This window comes from Daphnia magna, linkage group LG5 (genome assembly GCF_020631705.1).
Source record: "Daphnia magna isolate NIES linkage group LG5, ASM2063170v1.1, whole genome shotgun sequence".
Classification (NCBI taxonomy): domain Eukaryota; kingdom Metazoa; phylum Arthropoda; class Branchiopoda; order Diplostraca; family Daphniidae; genus Daphnia; species Daphnia magna.
Genome location: NC_059186.1, coordinates 10,375,228 through 10,389,646, shown reverse-complemented (window position 1 = coordinate 10,389,646; position 14,419 = coordinate 10,375,228). Strand labels below are relative to the sequence as shown.

The window sequence follows — 14,419 nt, the reverse complement described above, 5'->3', positions numbered from 1 at the left end:
ACGTCGACTGGATGTTTAACCCCCTGGACGTATACTGAATGTATCCTGAGCTTCATTCATTCCGGTATACCTTCAGTATACGTAACAGGAGGCAACACTTTTCAACGCACATTTTTTCCCCCATCGAAATCGGACGACGATTCGCAGCGCCCTATAGGTAAATTGAAAAAAAAAAAAAAACAAAAACAATCATTGAGAGAGAAAAAATTTGTATAAATATGTGAGTTTGAAATAAACGTTGGTTATGATTGAAAACTTTGCTTGTGTTTTGTATGTGTACGGATCTCTTGTTTTGGATTGCGGTTTTGTTTGCATACAAACACACATTGTGCCACTACCCGTTCCATCTATTTTTGGTGGAGATAAAAATACACGGCGATAAAAGAAACAAACAGCAAAAACACACACACACAAAAGTTGAGCTGCCATCAAGTCAAGTTTATAAATACTTTGGCCAGATTGATTTTGTGTCTATGTGTCATAATGGCCATGATTATTGGGTGTGCAGACCATTAAAAATCATTAAAAAAATATATAAATATACACAAAGGGAATCGCTTTTGCCTCCGTCTCGTTTCCCTCTATGGGTCACCGGCGGTGCGCGCGATCCAATTCAAAACATAAAGTAAAATAAATAAAAAAACAAAAACAAAATCCATTTTTTTTTCCCCACCAGCCTTCAAAACTTTCCCCCCCTTCCCGTCTACAACTAACAAACAATTCAAAAGAAATGGCCAGAGGGCATCGTAAATTACCCCTTCCCCCAGATTCCTATTCAACATTGAGCTCCACCCACATTGCTAGTCCCGCCCATCAATGATGGCCGACTGCTGCTCGCCGATTGGCTCATTCCTTGAAAGCGGAGCTCTGATTGGCTTCGAGCCGTAGAGGCAACCAGATCCAACCAGCACGGCGGACTCGCGACGCCAAGGCAAAAAGACATCCCCCCCCCCCTTCTTCCTTCTTTTTCCCGTTCGGATAAGAGCAACGTTGCCGCTTCACTTCACGCACCGTGCGTCCGCAATAGCGCCGGGTACACGCTCGATTGAACCCGCTATTCGACATCAATGGCGATGTACTTCTATTTCACTAATTTCAATTGCAAGACCATCATCCAATGCTCCTTCAACACAAATAATTTTTCTTTAACTTCATTTACATTCAATTTAAAAACAAAAATATTGAAAAATCCATCGTCCAAAAGTCGGAAATGGATTTAGAATTTTAAAAAAGCGAGAAAAATGGAGCAAATCTAACTGACTCGTCTAAGCGAACAAAAATTAATGCATATAAAAACAACACGTCATTAATGCAAAAAGACAATCAGCGTTAAGCAGACAGACACTCGTTAAATGTTGTCACACTATTTCAAGAAGGAAATATTTTGTTTTTGTTTTACGATAGCCTTTGCATGTCTTGTCGCGATAGATGCGTTTTTTTTTTTCTTTTCCCAAACCGTTTCGTTTGTGCATTTGCAATTATCGCGATGTGTCATCTCGGGTTGTAAATTGAAAATCAAGATTAGAAGCACATTAAGTCAAACGACCTGCCATTTCCTATCCGGTTAAAACCTAAAAAATGAATAGAATTCTACTATTTAGGGTTATTTACGCCCATTCGAAAACAAAAACAAGGAAATGTTACCAACACGTCATTTAGACAAGGCAAATCAAATCAAAACTGTAGGCTACTATGCGATTTAATCGTGTTTAAAAACGGATTAATCCGATTAACAAACCGGCCGTTAAAAAAAAACACAGAATTTCAAGCAGAAATTTTGAATAATTAAGAAACGAAATGGACACGGGAACGGCCTACTCTCTACGCATTTCTGACGGGATGCTAAACGTACGAGCCATGCGAGTTGAATAGACGAAAAGAAACAAGTCAAACAGCCGATTGAAAATTCGATACCCATTTTTCTTGGGCGAATTCATTGATTCCCGAACGAAAGAGGAGTCTACAAGTGAGCTTAGAATTCTACACGTCATATAAACATTCATTGAAAATTAAGTTGTTTACCATTGAAAAAAAGAAAAGTTTGCGGGGCAAGAAACCAAATAGCCCATAGAAATTCTACACAAACGAGTTCTAGTTACATTACAACTACTTCCAAAACGACCACTTGCAATAGTTTTGCTTTTTCTTTTTTTTTAATGAATCGCTATGAAAAAAGAGCCCACCAAAACCGTATAAATATACGCTCTCGGACTGCACAAAAAACGCGGCATTCGTATTTTACTTTTTTTACGACAATCATCTAGATATGTACAAAATAAAATATAAAATAAAAGCCGTTACGACTGCTTAAGCAACGACTAAACATGCGTGTATAGCGTGTAAACTACGCGACGTAATTCAAAATCCTTGCATGTCAAATGATTGATTATTGCGGACTCCAATTTCTAGCCTGGCAAACAAGCTCTCTACACCACCCCCACCCAATAAAAAAAAAGCCCATCGGAGTATCACAAAATGGCGGCGGCTTCCCAATCCGGCCTATACTAGTTACACACGCATTACAAACTGAACACTATACAATCCTAACTTATTAGATTAGCCATGCAAATGAAGTAAAAAATGCCATGCAATCAAACTACATTAGATAACATTACAACTCCAAATTTACCAAGTTTTAAAATGGAAAACAATCTACTTTTGGATCAGGTTGTTGCCATACATGATTCCGCCAGCAGCATTTGCGTGTCACAATCTTTTTTTTTGCGCATTACTTTTGATTAAATTTTTATCTTTTACGTAAAAAACGACAAAAACTGAGAAAATATGGGAGGAGAGAATGTGTGTTTGTGTGTGTGTGGAAGGGGGAGACCGTAGAAAATGTCTGTTTTGAAAATAGGCCCCAAAGTCCGCGCGCGCGGTTGACACTGACAACCGTGCAGAGTTGTAAAAGATGGGCAAAGATGCGCGCGGCTCAGTTTCAATTTTTTGCTTCTATATAATTTTTTTTTTCGCTCTTCCATAGACACAATCTTCTTCCCGTACCCTTTTGGTGAATTTGTTTACAACCTCACATTTTTTTTTTTCGCTTGCCTTTGCTATTGCCCGTTGCGTCACACACACACACACAAAAAAATTGTTTGAAACCTTCCCACAGACATACAGTATAACACGGAACGAATATGTTTGGAGAAAGAAAAAAAAATCTCCTTTCCAGTTTCTTGATCCGTAAAAGAAGAGCAAAAAGGTTGGAAACACTACACCCAAAAAAGAAAAAAAAAATCTGTCAAGTTGTAAGCCACAAATAAGAATAGTTTACGATCTGTCCGGATGTCTTTTGAGAAGATGCAGAACGTAGAAGTTGATAGGCTAAACGGGAAAGAAAGAAAGAAAAAAAGAAAAAGAAAATTTGTTTCGATTCCCGACGTGATTTCAGTCCATAAAAATACACGCAAGAATCTCAAACTCAAGGAAGAACAAGCTCCAAGTCTTTTCTTTGATTCTAATCGGATTGTGACTTGAACAAGAGGACGGAAGAAGATAAACTAGACACACACAAATCCTCACCATTTAAAGAACAAAACAAAACAAAAAAAAAAAAGGGAAGTTTCCGTATTTCTACAGTCCGCCTATCTTTTTCTTGCCTCTTCTATTCCACAGTCACATATCTTTTTTGATAAAAAAAAAAGAAAAAGAAATAAGATTACCTCGTATAAAGGACTTGTCCTCTGGCCACGTTCATTTGAATATGAACGTTTTCCTCCTCTTTTCTCTTTTCTTCCACTGATAAAAAAAAAGAAAAAGAAAAGAGGGGACGATACGAATAGACGAGTGGGACGAACGACACTGACGCCTTGTTTTGTGTCTACGTTGTCTACGAAGGGGCTCTGTCTTTTGTCACAAGACAAGAACGCGTCCTGGACGCGTGACTGTTCGAGTATAAATAGAGAACGGCCAGAACGGGGCAAGACAAGAGCGAAGCCGAAAAGGCGTGAGAGACAAAAAACGGCAAGGCCGTCGACGTGGAAGATGACCCGAGACTATGTCTGCCAGACAACTTTCCTAGGGGGGTCGATGATGATGGAAGCCCGTTTTACTGAAGCTCTCTCAGCTTAGCACAACTGCGTGCCTATAGCTCGGCTGGAAAAGAAAAAATAAATAAAAATGAAGCAAAAAGAAAAACAGCTTTCGGGACGCGCCGCTCTTCTCGGTCGGGATCTCTCACTCGTCATGCCGGGAGGGCATTGGCTGACGAGCCGGTCGTTGCCATCCACCTCGCTATCCAATAGGGAAGAAGTGGGGGAGAGTCGGAGAGAAGCAAAGGGAAAAAAAGGAAAAGAAAATAAAGAGAGAGAGCTCATGAGAAAATAGTGCGCATGAAGCGTGATTAAACCCCCCCTTCTTCCTCCTCCCTCGCCATACCACCAATCTCCCCCTGGAGCGCAGCACACTCGCTTCTTTATATATAGACGATCATCATTTATTTTTCTTTTTTTTTTTTTCTAACCCCGATGGATCCAATCATCGTCTGAATCGGAAGAAAGAGAGATGATTCGAATAAGCCGAAGAAGAGAACCATTTTTTTTTTCTTTCTCCCTCGTATATGGCTCTGACGTCGGCAGTATATATGCGTCTCTTGTCTCTCCTCTCGACAGGCAAAATATACGATCGACTATCAAAAAAGAAAGAGACAAGAGGAAACTAAGAAGAAAGAGAGGCAACTTTTGCCGACTGACTTATTCCTTCTTTTTTTGGCCCTGCCAACAGAGGCAAAAAAAAAAAAAACACGAACGATTGCACTCGATCAAAGCGAACTGGAACGCCCAGTGAACCAGAGAATTACGATGGCTGCAATCGTAGGCCTACAGACAAACTTGCCAATGCCATTTAAAAAAAAAAAGAGGAAAAATACTCGAGTCTTTCTGCTGCCAAAAAAAAAAGAGAATCGACAGTGACATATAACGATGTTATTCCTCCAACGATTTTGGCTTCTGTTGTCCTTCTGGCTCTTAAAAAAGCACACAATCCAAACGAATTTAAAACATTTCCAGAATACCAATCAGCTGGCAAAGAAATCAGGTTTCTCTTTCCGAATAAAAAAAGAAAAGACAAAAAAAAAAGCTCCTTAATATCGTGATTTACATGTACGGAATTTCTGTTCTCCTTCAGAGGTCGTGCTGGTGTGACTCCTCCTCTCAATCTCCAGCTGGAAAAGCTCCAAGAAAAAACCAAATATAAACATCATCTTTCCTTTTCTTTTCCAACTACTTTGGTTATTATGTTTTCCAAAAGATGATTCTTGCGTGCAGCAGCACGTCGTCGGAATTGGAATGAAGAAGAAGAAAAAGCGGGCCTCCACTCTCCACGATGCCTGTCCAGTATTATTTTGTTCAAATTTAAATACATACACCACCTTGAAACAAATTTGACAGCTTCACAATAGGCCAAACTATTCCTTCTAGTTTGCCTATTCTTTTCTTTAGATATTCATTTTTTTCCTCGTCCCGCTTAGCACCAACTTACATATTTATAAGGCCCCCAAAAAAAAAACGTTATAAGAACTAGTAGTAGAGTCTGCCAGATAGGAATGCATTCCTAGTTTGAAGAAAAAAAAAATCATTCGTTCGGGGAGCCCGACCCGCTTGATTGGAGAGTTATTTATCAAGGACCCCTTTTAGAGGATGTATTTAAAAACATCCGATTTTTCTTTTTCGTTCTTTTTTTTTTAAAGGGCATTATATTTCCCATCTCTCACCAAAACGATTTTCTTCTCTTAATGAAAAAGACGACGGAGAGCTATATATTGCTTTCAACATAATTTTCGGTGAAACGCCCAAAATAACGTGTGGGTTAAATTCGATAGACGTGGAAAAAAAACCAAAAAAAAAAGTTAGTCGTTGATTAGATCAAACGAGATAGCAAGCCGACGCTAACTTATTACAGGCCGATTCTCTTTCATGTCTTCTATGTTATTCTTCTCTCGTAGCGACGCCACGGCAAAGGAGGAAAAGGAAGGCGGTCAAAGTTCAACATTTAAAATAAAGAAAAACCTAAAAAAAAAAAAAAAAAGGATGGAAAGACATGAACACGTCTGTCGTTCCCAACTGTTTTTAAAACGAAAAAAGAAAAAGGATTCCCGTGCATTCCACACAACGCGTACACACTGCCCTCTCTCGCGTTTCAATCACCCAGACTCACGATCCGAATGCCCCCGCAAAGACAAACAGCACAACACACGTACAGACGAACGAATAGAATCGTAAAAAGGACTAAACGAACGTAGACGTTTTCAACATGTTCTAACTTCTTAATCAACAAAAAAAAAACCTATGCAAACTAATGCACGCAAAAAAAACAAAATGCGTTGAACCAAAAGGCCTACAAACACACATGAAGTAAACGAAGAATTATTTAAACAAAAACAAACTTACGGGGGCCTTTGCGGGTCGGGTTGCGTCGGCGGTAATGGACAAGGAGCTACTGACACGACTCATCAAAAAGCACGACAGAGAAAAACTAGTGGCTTGAACAACAAAAAAAATGACGAATGAAAAAGAAAAGCGCACGTTTCATATCGACTGGACGGGGGCAAAACGGAACATGGAGCGGAACACAATCAGGACACAGCTGGCACATCACAAGTGCCATATCGGACTACGACGAACTTGCTACATAACCGTCGAGCGCGCATAACGGCAGAGACATGCACAGGTCAAGAAGACGAAGGGGATAGCCACAAAACTTTTTGAAGCAGAGACAGACTTGCAATATAAAACGGCATTATACAACAATATTGTATATAGTCCCCGTGTGTTGCGCTGTCGAGCAAATGCCAACCCTTTTACAACCTACAACAAACGGCGAAAAAAATAAAAATGGGAAGAGATACAAGAAGAGGAAGAACAACGACAAGGCTACACACATACATACACACACACACACACAAAACGTATATGTAGGCCAAAGCTCGCGGCGGCCTTCGTTTGTATGAAATATCAACCAGCACGCGGCCATAAAAGAGAAAGAAGTATTTTTTTTTTTTGCGCAACTTCAGCAGCTTTTTATTGCAGAGGCTTTTTTGAGGGGAAAAAAAAGGGGTAAGATGCGCAACCTTTTTCTCCATAGTTTTACAACGCGCAGAAAAAAAAGGGGGGGGTTCTGTGCAATAAACGGGAATAGGCCTATTCTGTGTATAACCCTTGCGTCCTCTTCTTGGGCAGAGGTCGTAGGCCTATTGCTACCACCAACTTTCTCGAAAATACACTAGGCCTGACATTGGCGGAAGAGACGCAAAACCGGTTTGGAAAGTATCTGGCAATTTAGACGATTTCTCTTCTATTTGCTGTGTCGAATGTCGCAGTTTTCCTTGTTGTTTTTTTTCGTGCCCGCAAAAACATTTAACCCCCGGAACTGAAAGACAGAAAACTTGGAGCTTCACGCGCAATAAAAATAGGCAAAAAAAAAAACAAACGCGAAACCGATATTGTGTACAATACTTGCCCTCCCATATTTTCACCAAAACAGCGGTGAAACCCCCCCCCAAAAAAAAAATACCGAGACGGGACAGCATTTTTTCGCCAACCGCCATAAAACCGCACACAGCAGATAAGACAACACACGACAATTTTTTTTTTTAACCTCAAAAAAAAGAGACGAAAAACAGCAACACACACCAAAAAAAATGAGAAGAAGAAGCTGCTGCACTTTGCAGGCGAATCGAAGCCGGTCAGTTTGCGTTTTCCTTCACAAGTGACTGCATCCACCAGTTTCAGTGAACCACACACAATTTGTTATTTTTATCTCGCGGTGTTCCATGTGCATCCCACAAAAAAAAATTTTTTGATTCAGAATCGGCGTGAAAAAAACCGCGAGATTTCAAACGAGCGGGTGGGTATAGAGATAGGGAAAAAAATAATAATTAATTCGAAGCGAACTAGAGACCTTGGGAAAGGTTGTTTCCATGTTGCGTGTTGCGGTAAAAGACTTATTTCAATAAAAAAAAATTTTTTTTGTTGATTTTAACAACTCACGTAGACTAGTGGAAGTTGAAGCTCTCAGTGAATAGAAAATAAGTATTTAAGCATACATCATTTTCTTTCTTTTTTAACACCATCATTAAGTTTACTTCTCTTTTCTCCTCTTGAACTCTCGTTGTACATCTTGACGTCACTACTCCTCCCTCACTCTGTTTTCCATATCCTCCTGAAGACACTGCAGCTGTCTCGTTTCGCTCTCATTACATTTTCTTATTCTTAGCCAACGTTGAGTTAAGATCTCATTCTCTCCGAGTGCTTCTATACAATTTGGTTATTTTCCCGTTCTAGCCAAAGCAATCAGTTCTCCATTTATATCGAAGCCGCTTTTTTGACTGGCTGCTCATCTTCCTTTTTTAGATGAAAAAAAAACATAATTACCGGCCTTTTTCTTCTTCCACCGTTAGCGCAACTCCCCAATTCTTCTCCACACACAAAAAAACACAATACAACCCCACTCCTCTCCGCGAGAACATCATTCCGTATAAGGCGGGTTTAGTGTTAATTTTCGGTTTTCAAAAAACCTTATAAGGTCGACGGAAAGCGGTGCGCTACAACTTAATCAAAGCCTCCGACAAGGATAACTCTCACGCGCTATCTGGTGCTGTTGATTGGTCGCTGAATATTCCATCTCACGATTGCCCTTCCAAAAATAATATCCGACTCGCCTTCTCAAAAGTTCAAAGGTTCAAATCGCCATTGGCCCTTTTTTTCTCTTCTTCTTCTTTTAAACAAAAACTAAACTAGGAAACGAGAAATTAAGACGGAGAAAATCGAAAATTCCTTTCCTAACCTTGTAGAGTACTTAAGTTTTTTTTTAAATAAATTGTTTTTTATTGTTGCTTCTATAAGCTCCAATGCGCCTCTCGTACATGATAAAAGCATTGAACAAAGTAAACAGGCACTTGAAAAAGGAAGGCGACTTAAGTGAACTAGAAACAACAAGGAGAACGGAAACGATGGCCTGAGAAAAAAGAGAAGCGATTCACGATAATGGAAAAACCTCGTTCGTCTATACATTTCTTTTCTCCCTCCCTCACACGTTTTTCTCAGACCGCAGGCCGTACGACGCACACACGCACAAAAAGAAAAGAGGAAACGTCCGTTTTTTTTTTTTTCTTCTTTCCAGCCAATGAGCGTGGGGGGCCCTCAGAAAAGACGGTCGGAGACAGCCGGCGGAGAATGAGGGAGGTATACGTTAGGCGAAATGCAACCATGTTTCAAAGTGAATTACTTTTTCACACATCAAGTGCAGGTCATCAATTTCCCTGAGCGTCGTCAAGCCCGACGTCGGCGACGCGCGTGAACAGAGACCCTCCCACCATCATCCCGAAATCCCCCCCCTTCTCTTTCTACAATATCCATCCATTTCCTTCCCTCCCCTATAAACATTTTTCTATTAATCCACCTACTTTTTTTTTCTTCTTCATTCGTCTTTTTCTCATTCGGCCCATCAAAAGAATCCCAGTTAAAGCAGCAGCCGAATGGCCTTTACATCCTTCCTTTCCAGTTCAAATGGGTTTTCAAAGTCTTTTAAAAAAAGAAAAAGAAGAAGAAGAAAATAAGCCTTGACTGATGCTTTAAGCACATAAGACGAAACGATAAATGCCACACAGCGGGCACCTCTCTCGTCCCTTAAAAAAAAAAAGAAAAAGAAAGATACGAGCGGAATGGAATTTTTCTTTTTGTTAGTTTCGTACGTAACGTGTCAATTATGAAGCTCAAGATGATCCTTTTAGCACCTCTTTCTCTATATCCCTGAGAAAAATTCCGCTTGATATAGAACCTGTCATGCGAACGCTGATTTCAATGCGACACCTTACTCTTTCCTCTTTTTTATTATTCCGATTCCCCCCCCCCCTTTTTTAAATCAACCGCTATCCAAGTACTACAAATCTTTTTCTTCCACATGCCCAAACTCGGCAGAGTCCGAACGCATTGGACCAGGCAAAAAAGTTAGGCCATGTTCAGATGTTTTAATCGCCCCCCTTTTAGAAAGTTAACCCTCTTTAAATACTACAAGGCTCAATTTTTTCTTTGGATACTCTGATTCTTGCTATTCGCCAGGAACAAAGCACAGGGAGACATAGGGAAAGGCAGAAAAACGACTCTTAGCCTCTAGTTTTATTGTACACATTTCTGGTGGAAAAGGTCTAGGAGGAGAGAGGCTCAGTGACGTCATCTGGCGTGCATTTTTTCTTCTTTTTCTTTTTACTGACGTTAAATTATAGTTATAGAAAATGTGTTTTATGTCAAAAGGGGCTCTGGCAGTAGTGGGCTCGCTATTTTCTCCGTTTTACGACTCTTCGTCCCCTTACACGTGCAGCTCCCCCCTTCGCTCTCTCTCTCAGCCAATAACTTTCAGAGTGGGGTAATGAAAATTTCTTTTCAAGCCTAGCAGAGCCAGAAGGAAACTAACACAAACACAACAAGAAAGAGAAGGGGGGGGGGGAGCCCCTCTTCGGCTGGAAAAGCAATAAAAGATGCAAACAGTAGGGGAGCTTTTGAAAAGAATCGGGCCAGCCAATCCGATTTCTATGCCGGCCAATGCCGAGCCAGACAGCGACTTGGCTTTTTGTTGCCAGACCATCATCTCCGCCCTCCCGCTGGCCGCCATCTTTGTGACCAGTTGGCCAATCCCAGCCCTAGAAACTTGCCCGGTCCCTTCCCCCCCAACGTCATACAAAGCCGGACGCAAGGCAATCAGCCAGGGTCAAAATGGCGGACAATGCTCTTACGCTGATTGACTATGCGCACTTTTAATACCCACTCAAGTTGAGATTGAATTAAAATTCTTTCAAGCTCGTGCAAAATCGACTAACGGCGTTGCAATGTTTAGAAGAAAAATCAAAATCAACAACAAAACTTATCAATTTAAAAATGTAAGAATCGAGTTTCCGATTGGTGCGAGATTGCACGGCTATTCGAACGCGCTTGTACGATAGAAATTCAAGTATTTGATAACAATATTTTCGCCAATTCAAAAATGACTTGGAAAACGAGTAAATTTACTCAAATTCACTTGAATTAAACAACACGCAATAGAAAAACCACGTAACGCAACATTTCTACTCATTTCAAACTTTATCGTCCAAACGACACGTAAAAATTTTCTAAAAATAGTTTTATATCATTCATTAAAAGCACATTCAAGCGTGTCATTAACAATCTAAAAAAAAATAATTATAATTTACTCGTTTAACAAAACACGCAAATCAAACAATCGTCACTTTTGGTTAGTGTCCTGTTCTCTTTCGCTCGTACAACGGACAAACTTTGAGCAACATTTTCTACACAAAACAATAGAAAAACGAACAATACCTCGATAATTTCTCAGACGAGAGATTGGAAAATACAATCTTGGAAAATCTCGCAATCGACCAAAAGATGTGCGGCTCCGGCATCTAAACGGGATGATCGACTACTAGTTGGTCTAACCGAACGCTTTGACACTCTTATATATATTTAACCCAGGCGCTTCGGACACATGCAACAGGCACACAAAAACGAACGCCCCCCTATATACTTCCCTTGGCGTTTGTTTCCTAAAAAAAAAAAAAAAAGAAAACACGAACTCCCACTGCCTCAACCTCCCAACCCCCCCACCAGTAGCCTATGAACACTGACGAATCTCCTTTTTTCTTTTAAAAAGGAAAGAGAATAGAAAGGAAAAACCACCAGTCAGATCGTCCATCCACCATGGCAGTTCAAAAGTTCAAATGGCTAACAATAGAAGTCTAGCGTCCAGCTGCGAGTTGGAAAAGATGGAACCCATGCGAGGCCCAAAAAAAGATACTTCGATACACAAAAGTCGAGGACTGAACAAATGATGAGAATGATAAAAAAAGAAAAAGATGGGATTACCAGCAGCAGAAATAGGAGTTTAAAAAATAAATAAAATAAATTCTTCTATAGTGTTGAAGCAGTTGTGCAGCACAGCTTGATGATTCGGTGACTGATTCAACTGATTCGAATTGACTCTCTCGGATTCGTCTGGGTCTTCACTCCTCCTTCGCCAAAAGTAAAAGAGAAAAAAAAATAAAATAAACGCGAACGCCGAATAGAAACTCACAGGGCGCCCTCTCAAACACAAAAATACGTTAGCAACATATTTTATCTGGCATCTCTTGAAATCATCTCCTTTTTTTTCTTCTTTCCTCTCTCTCTCTCTCCTTTTATGATCACTCGCTTCTGCCGTTGGTGGCCCGTCACGAATTCCCACCCAAAGGGAAAAAAGAAGAGAAAGAAAAACTATAAATTCCTTTCCTGATTCATGACGGTTCAAAGCTCTTGCAAAAGGTCGTGTCGTCGCTGCGTGATGTTATAGGCCTAAAATCTAATTCAAATTTTTTCAATGGAATTTAAACTCGAGAAACTTCCTCCCCCCGAAAAAAACAGCACCAACTGCTAAGCTTCACTCTTCTTTTATCATCGCCCCCCTCAAACTAAATCGAGACTATTATTAACGTCAGGGATGTTGATCGTGAAAGAGTTTTACAGATGCGTCGCTTGTTGAAAGAAAACGCTAAAGAAAAATCACGATTTTATGATCATTTCTATAGCGTATCCATCTCGAGCTTATGTAGACTTAAGATGCAAAAGAAAATTCTTCCTCCACTGTTATTCTTTTAAGAACTGTTGCACGCCGTTACGTGCCTAATCTTTCAACGAGCCTATATAGCCTACTGGAACGTGATTTCGTCACGTGTCAATAGACAACTGGCGAGAGAAAAGTTCCAGATGAGAGTGGAGAAAACAGAAAGAAACAAACATTCCAAAATGCGGAGTCAAAGAAAAGTAATAGTCGACTGGTTGCAGCATGAGGAAGCCACATATAAAGTTGGGGGGCAAAGTTAAAAATACAAAGATATGCTCTTGTCGTCGCTATTTGGTTAGAAAAGAAAAGATGCCAAAGACAAGAGTTTCTTTGGCCGGAGATTGCTTTCGAGTTTATTGCCATCAGAATCGAAAAGTGCAGCCAAAGATTTCAGCTTCTGCTTGCTGGCCCTTTCCCATCTGGTAATGTCTACAAGATCTCCGCTGTCTCGTTTTGTCTTTATCTTCCTCGACTGCTCGTGCAGCATCTTAATCTAAAAGCTTAAATGGGGAGAAATAGAAGAGACAAAATGACTAGCATGAAGCCTATCAAGCATTTCCCTTCATTTATTGCAAACCCTCGCCGACTTGGATCTTATAGCCGAAAAAAAAAACAATCAGATGTTAACGCAGAAACGAACTTTTGTTATACCACCATCGTCTGTGCAAAGCTTCTCATTCTGACTACTATAGAAACAAAATGTTTTAAAATGAAAAACCTTTAAAGATGAGCGTATGAAGACATCCGTTTATCGTGTAACTTGCAATCGCCTTCCTATCACAAAATGCCTGCATTTTTATATTGAGTTTGATGCATCAAACAACTCAATCGACAATTTTCAAACGAGTTTCGAATTCAATTAGAAAGAAGAGTTTAACACAGTGATATTTTCCCACAGCGATGGCTGATCTTTTAGGCTTCGTAGGCCTACAAAATGGATAGTGAATAAGACGCGCAAGTCCTTGATAAACCACAAACAATGGAATGCATGAAAAACAAAATGATTGAAGATTCACTACGGATGATAATGTAAGTAAATTTTTTATCTATTCATCAAAACAATAATGTATTTAAATACAAATTTCAAAAGACCGCAGCTCAAAAGTTTTAGGCGGTGGAACTTGCACAAGCTTGGCTGCCAAAGTTATCGTAGAGGAAGATAAACGCAAATTACTTTAGAAAAATTTTAACACCACACCGATGTTAAAGCAGAGCAGCTAATTTAAATCAAACTTCCCAGTTTAATTTAATAAAGATGGACTCGCTCTTTCAGGAAGCGCAGCCATAGGCCTACGCGATGCCAACCTGTCGTGCATATGAACAAAGTCTAAAATTCTTTCATGTTTAAATCTGCAATAACTATTAACAAAGTGTTTGTTTATGATGTGAAATTAAAGTGCTTTTTTTAGCAACAAAAAAGATGTATTAAACATCAAGGAATTTCTGACCTCGTGACCCTTTGAAAGTTAGATTGGACATTTAATTGAAGATAGTTGGGAAAAGGCAATATAAACATCTCAAAGAATCCGAATTCCCAAAACATTGGATAAATCTGATAGCGCATCACGCAAATGCACGAAACAAAATATTAAGTATCGAGAAACAAAATGCAAAAGCCAAGATCATTAAATTTTTAAAGAAGAAAACCTTGCGACTACCATCTACATCCGTCGGTCAGATGGCTGCAAGGCGTTTTTAGAAACAGTTTGACGTTTCCACAATAAGGCACGACATTCCAGAGAAAACTTAGATCTTCTCTTGATTAACCGTGACATCAAGACTTGAAAAACTAGCAAACGAAAAGACAAAACCGAGCGGGGCTATCATCCTT

The 14,419-nt window shown here is 39.9% G+C and overlaps 1 protein-coding gene across 5 annotated transcripts in view; it reads right to left on the bottom strand.

Moving 5' to 3' along the window:
- LOC116923176 (homeobox protein abdominal-A homolog) overlaps window positions 1–14,419 on the bottom strand; it is a 76,296-nt gene that overhangs the window by 50,388 nt on the left and 11,489 nt on the right. The gene's annotated exons all lie outside the window — the stretch shown is intronic.